Consider the following 6211-nt stretch of genomic DNA (forward strand, 5'->3'; position numbering starts at 1 on the left):
AGATTAATTTTTCACTGCCGGAGGAAATATCCATTAGGAGCTTTTTTCCCTGCACAATCTGTTTACTGTGTGTGAAACAAGTCAGGTTGCAAGTCAACCAGAGTGGGAAGCTTCCAAAAGAAACACTCCAAAGAGTTTGCCTGTTTAATTTGTGATCATGAGGACACATGATTCAACATGTTAGAGACTACAAACCACTAACCCAAAGCACTACTTGGGGATATTTTGAATACAACTCTGCTCTTCTTCACGCTGGTATGTTACTTCCTTCCTGGTGATGATAGAAGTACAACTGGCTCTTTTTGGGTATGAATAAATCACCAGGAAAGTAAGCTGAGTGATGAGGACAATCAGCAAAGTTCTCTGTGGAGCAGATCTGCTCCCTGTTTTCTGCCAGGGTAGGACTGCTGGATGTGCATATGATACCTGCACACAGCTGGTGGCCAAATGCCACCCAGGCTAAAGATCAGAGACAGAAAAAATAGCTTTGCTTAGGAAGAGAAGGACAAGCATAAGAAATCCCCCTAATTACTGCAAATTACAGCCAAAACCACTTGAAAGCAGAGTAGTTCATGCTGGTTAAACAGACTTCATAAGTTGAAAATGTCATTTTTAATTAGTAAATCATTTTCTCAGAGTCACACAGACAGACTGGTGTAAACAACATACAGCCCCAGCAAGAGGTGCATGTCACGGTTGCTGGAAGCAAGCTGGATGTGCGGGAACCTCAGTGATGTGTTGTCTTAGGAGCCTTGTAACAGCTGGTGTTCTAGATTTAGGTAGAAGAGATGCTTCCAGGAGCAGAGACGACACTTGGACATGTTGGGAGCACAACTGGTGCACTTGTAGGATCTCATCTAGCACATAGAAACATATAGCTGGCTAAATTCATAGTGAATGGGCATCCACTACCCTTTTCTTATCACATCCTCCTTTCTTGAACAGTCTTCAACTGGAGATAATCTAGAGTTTGTACTATAAACTATTCTTAGAACTACGAATTATTCAGGTGATTGGAGGTCTGTGTTATGGGAATCCCTTGTTCTTTTTAGGTCAGGTTCAGACTCTGCCCTTAGGTGTAGATGTTGCTCTGGAGCACGGTATGGTTCCAGAGGGACTAGCCGCCATGGTTTGCAAGGGTTCAGTTCACCTCTGATTAAGTACAACAAATACAATGTGTATCTGCAACTAGCAATAAACATCCTTGTGATGTTTTGTATAGGAGAAACATTTTTTGTGAGCCAGGGTCCCTGTTACATTCCTTTTGCATGGCTCCTGACCATCAGGGAGAAAAGAGCAAAAGAGGCTACATGCTTAATTCTTACCCACGTCTCTAATTTTAAACACTGGTAGAAGTTATTGTAATGGATGGCACTGACTTCAGCAATCTCTTATGCTCACCTGCTCCAAAGTGAAAGGGCATAAGATGCAATCAAATCCAGCTGCATTGGAATGTCTGTCTGCTGACATAGATGAATTGATACCACAAGTGGAGTTGATCCAGCTCCTTGGACTGGTTCATCCCAACATCTTTGAAGTGATTCATGTTCATTTCTGATGTGATTTATACTAACAGCTGGAGTCACTTTTCTTGCTGCTCTGCCCCCTCGCTTTTGTTCTTCCTTGCTTCTTTCCCACTTTATCCTCTTCCTCCCTCTACTCTACTACTTTGCCTCCCTCCTTTTTCCACTGCACGTGGGGAGGATGACATCCACCTGCAGCCACCTCAGAGCGCTCTGTGCTGGGAGCAGGAGGGCTTCCTGCCAGAGTAGGGGCCAGACAGGTCACTGCTTCAGTCCTGCCCTGGCTCTGCTTCAGAGAGCTGAGGCAGACAGCATTGTGCGAGTGGTGCAGCCCACATGGCTTTGTGAAGACGCAAGAAATGGGCTGTAACTAATCAGGATTATACCATGATTAAATAAAAGGCAGGGAGAGAGAGATGGTGCCCTGCGTAAAGGAGAGAAAGAATAGCTGCAAGGTCCCTGAGGCCCTAATCTGCACAGGGAAGTACTGCTGTGATATTCTGCGGTGCCTTTTAGCCCCAGGCATTGCCTATATTTTCACTAAGACTGTTATTGCCATCCTCTGTATATCTCAAGCAAAAAATAAATAAAATACCTTTTTCTACTTACTGGGTCAGAACTAACCTGATTTTTCGAGGCCTTGTTAATATTTTAAAGAAATTGTTTGTGTTGAACTTCATGTTCAGATCCATGGGGGACTCATCTGGCCTCTCTGTGCTGTTCTGGATTTCTAGCTATGCTCTGCTCCCAGGAGACCTATGAGCAGTCATTAACAGTTTGTATACATGCTGTCCCATCTCATATTGTCTGTCTATTCAGCAGTGGCTAAAATACACAGCACAGCTTGTCTTTCTACATATAATGTCTTTTCAGTAGTAGGGACAGTTGCATTTATCTTTTGTGTTTGGTTCATGTGTAGGCAGTTCAAGGGAAGCAATGTGAAGAAACATGATCTAGTACAATGGTGTTTTCTAGACATATGCCAATATGCTATGCCTGACACTGTATATCCTGCTAGTTTTTTGAGTGCTCCCTAACACAGGACATGGCACCAATAGAAAGCTTCCAAGCTGTTTGAAGAAGTTCCAAGCTTCCAAGCTCATACCAAAGCTGATGCACTTTTTTTTCTTTCTACTAAGAAGTAGTTTTTGCATTTGCCTGCATCACAAAAGCGTAAAAACATTTGTGTGCAGTAAAGCAAGACAGAAACAAGCCTGCTGTGGAGGGAGTGGGAGTCATTTCAGTTTCTCTACTGCCAGGAATATTTCATTTCTGTGTGAGGATATCACTTCTGTGTGAAATCCATTGGCCACCCACAAAGGCAGAGCCCTAAGGGTACCTTTCTGTTACATGATGTCTTTAAATCCTCTCAGTTCCTCAGAGTGAAGAGTCAACGCAAGGCTTGCCATTAGCATCTTCTGTACTAGTGTTCTCTAGCAGAATGCATGTAGCTGGCCAGCTGGTACAGCTGCCAGACACATTTTATCTGCAGCTATTATGCAGTGTTGGCACCCACAGCTGATACTGGCAAATAGGGCTGGTGTCCATTCCTGGCACTTCCTGGATTGCATGGGAGAGTTTTCCGTAACTTACTGTCAGGGAAGAATGTGCTCGTTAATTACTGCAGATGCAGATAGAGGCCTGCACTGTTGTCTTCTGACTTCATAGCACCCTGCAAGTCTGGCATGTAAATCTTCTCTGTGCTATCTAGGGAGGGACTACTCAGACCAGAAATGCGGCTTTCCAGAGTGCTGGCCTCTCACTGTACGCCTGCCACCAGACTCAGACAGATGCTCTGAGCCCACATAGCCTCCATGAGGAGCTTTAAAAATCATTTGATCAGTAATCTCTCTTTGAGAGTTTCCTGCTCATTTCAGGAGGCAAATCATCACCTGGTAAGACTGGCCACAATAATGAGAACAAGAGCGTTGTGCAGATCCTACATTAACACAGTTTGTTGGCCTCACTTAGTCAACACTTCCTTAGTAGGATTAGGAAGAGCAGTGGATGATGCTTAACAAGCGGAATTTTTCTACAGCTCTTTGTTCCATCCTCCTTACTTGTTGGAAGTAGACTGGATTTTATTCTTCTCCTTGCTATACTTAAATAGTAGTTTTTAAAGGAATCCATCCAAAAGACAGTTTCCAATCCAAACTCCATTGATGTCAAGGAGGAATTTCTGTAATTTCACAGGCAGAAAGTAGCTAACAGAATTAACTGTAACTCTAGCAGACCCTTCTCTTTGAATTTCCTGCTTAAAATGGTTAATTTTGATCACAGGGTCAACCTTTGCTTTTGCATGAAGTGTAGAATAACCTTATTACTGCCTGTTACAGAACTACTCTGTTTCCTACATGCAAGAGGGTGTGTATCTGATCTCATTTATTTCCAATTATGTCCACACATGCCCGTTTATCCTTGCTCTTGCAGAAGACTTTTATGCACAGCTAATTACACAGTGCATACAGAAGGTATTGTAATATCAACCTCAAATGTAATAGGGCAACTGCTTTACTTTACTTTACTTTTTACTCGTGCAGAAAGAGAAAAACCATTTTCTCTTCCATAGTTCTTCTAAAAGGTTTTTTATAGTGTTGTGCTTATGTATCTGAGATTTTGAAGAAGCACCTTTCTCAATGGCAGCATCCTCAAAAAACATGAGCCTAGCAGAAACCAAACCTTATTTTGAGATAAATCTTGGGTTTGTCCAGGCCATCTGCTGTCAAGTGTTGGTGCAGATGATCAGCCACAGAGCTGGAGGAGTTTCCAGTAAACATGGTTTCAGTCTCTCACATATAAGCTATACACTAACCACAACCACAGGCTATGGCAACTGTGGCAGCAGCAGACAGGAAGCAAGGAACATCTGGCCTTCAACTTCCTTTAAAGAGATTTAGTTTTAAGTTGTTTTCTTTTTCTCTCTGTTGTCTTTACTGCTGTTCAGTAGGATCAAGCAGCACACAGAATCTGAAACTGCATACCTTGAGGTGCCAGAAGAGACAGACACTAGGGTCAGCCCAGCTTCTGCTGTGCCTTCATGAAGGGAGGGCTGACTGCTGACATGGCCCTGTGAAGGTCATCTTTACATACCCCTTCTCCTCCCCAGCTAAAAGAGTTCATTTCTGTGCCATTTCCATTTTCCCATGCTCCTCAAATCAAACACAGCCTCATGGACACAATAACAGCTCTATTCACAAGATGCTTTTTGGGCAATTAGGAATTTGCCTGGGCAGGATGTCACCTAGCCAAATAAATCTCTTTGTCTGAAATGTTTTAATTTGTTTTACTTCCTGACTGGTGAACTTGTGGTTCATTTACGTATTTGTATATATTTTTGCCTTTTATTCTCAGGAGAAGCGTTTGAAATACAGGATCCTTTAGAAAGAACAAAGTCTATCAAGTGCGTTAGGAACAGAGATCATGCTGAGGCTGAATCGAGCTAACCTGAACAGTGCTGAGGAGTAGACTCCCAAGGATGCCTGTTACAGAAGGAAACTGAGGCACAGATCAATGAATTGGCTCATTGAACGGCAGTGAGAAGGACAGTATAGAGTTAGGAACAGAGCCACAGTCTCTTGAATTCCTGCCCAGAGCTTTTTTCACAGGGACACGGTGCTTCTGGGTTTGGATGTTGCCTAGTTTTTATGTTACTCTGTCTGCACAGGAAGCAGTTTACTCAAGTCATGAATAAACGTGAAAAGTGCTCAGCTTGATTTTTCTGTTTTCTTTCTAAACAACAGTCTCCCAAAATAAATGTTCCCTTGAGTCAGTTCAACTTCTGGTAGGAAGAGTTTCCACAAAGAAAAGACCTTTACCACTAGAATGGTACAAATGAGTGAGTCAAAATTTAAAAGCAGAATAGCCCTGCGATCATATAACATGCTATATTAAGAACTCTTGTAATCGAGTCTTCTGCTCAGTAACTTCTGAGAAAAGCTAGTACAGAGTCTTCAGGGGAAGACAGCACATTGTCCTCCCTTTCACCTGCACCTGAGTCTCCATAAAAGACAATTGTGTAATACTAATTTCTCTGTAATCCCAGCTACATCCTTGGAACCAGCACTGCTACCCTCCCAGCTTTTTTTTTACTACCTAAAAACAGTCTGCTATCAATTTTGGCTCCCTTGTCAAAGTTCCCATAGGCTGTGAGAAAAGGACTACTTGATGTGTGGCACTGCCCTTTCCTCAGTGGGTTCACTGGTGCTTCTGGCATATCTGTTCCTCAGTTTGTCTTGAGCAGCTCAGTGTTGTGACTTTCCAGTCCTTACTCATTTATCTCTACTATAACTTGACAGTACGCTCTTTAATGAGCACATCAGTACTTTAATTACTGTCACAAGGGCAGCACTACTTAGGCACCTCTCAATTTTATGTTAGAGTGTGCTTTCCAAACCACAGTGTCAGGAGAGAATCCTGATGGGCAGTGTTGTTGCTATAGTGAGTGTCTGAGTGTCTCTCACCCTGTCACATAAAATAAAGAAAGAGAATGGGAACTGGAAAGGAAGAAAACTTGGAAAGAGAGGTGTTAATACCCTGTGGTGCAGACACCTCTAGGAAGGAAGGAGAGAGTGAGACAGACCAAGAGTGGGAAATGCCATTTCCTGATAGGATAATGTTGGCTAACATGTTTGCTGTAGCGCAGACTTAGTGACCCCTGTCTGATAGCTATTTATAACTTCTCAACAATA

Source organism: Meleagris gallopavo, chromosome 23 (genome assembly GCF_000146605.3).
Source record: "Meleagris gallopavo isolate NT-WF06-2002-E0010 breed Aviagen turkey brand Nicholas breeding stock chromosome 23, Turkey_5.1, whole genome shotgun sequence".
Classification (NCBI taxonomy): Eukaryota; Metazoa; Chordata; class Aves; order Galliformes; family Phasianidae; genus Meleagris; species Meleagris gallopavo.